Raw genomic sequence first — 742 nt, forward strand, 5'->3', positions numbered from 1 at the left:
TAATAGCGAGCGCGCGGGCGACCCACCGCATACCGGCTAAATCTCCGTGCGCGCGCGCATCTACTCACACCGGTTTAAAGTACAGTGCCTGACCGGAAACGGAGCTGGACGGTTTAATATCCACCTGTTTATTTCCTTATTTATCATTATTATTACTGTTATTATTTAGGCTTATCAGCTCTGCGCGCCCGCAGGCTGGACTCAGCGGCTCGGAGGCGCTGCGGTCTGTCCGAATTATATTTGAGCTTTTAGCGCGCCGATCACCTCAAACTCGATCGCCGCAAAGTGCTGCAGAGGCGCCGAGTGGGCGTGGCCACCCATTCCACCGCTGACCGTGTGTAAACATTTACATTCCACTCACTGGCCACTTATTAGAAACACTTACCTTGTGCTTCCACTCACTGGCCACTTTATTAGAAACACTCATCTTGTGCTTCCACTCACTGGCCACTTTATTAGAAACACTTACCTTGTGCTTCCACTCACTGGCCACTTATTAGAAACACTTACCTTGTGCTTCCACTCACTGGCCACTTTGTTAGAAACACTTATCTTGTGCTTCCACTCACTGGCCACTTTATTAGAAACACTTATCTTGTGCTTCCACTCACTGGCCACTTTATTAGAAACACTTATCTTGTGCTTCCACTCACTGGCCACTTTATTAGAAACACTTACCTTGTGCTTCCACTCACTGGCCACTTTATTAGAAACACTTATCTTGTGCTTCCACTCACTGGCC

This window comes from Pygocentrus nattereri, chromosome 14, assembly GCF_015220715.1.
Source record: "Pygocentrus nattereri isolate fPygNat1 chromosome 14, fPygNat1.pri, whole genome shotgun sequence".
NCBI lineage: Eukaryota > Metazoa > Chordata > Actinopteri > Characiformes > Serrasalmidae > Pygocentrus > Pygocentrus nattereri.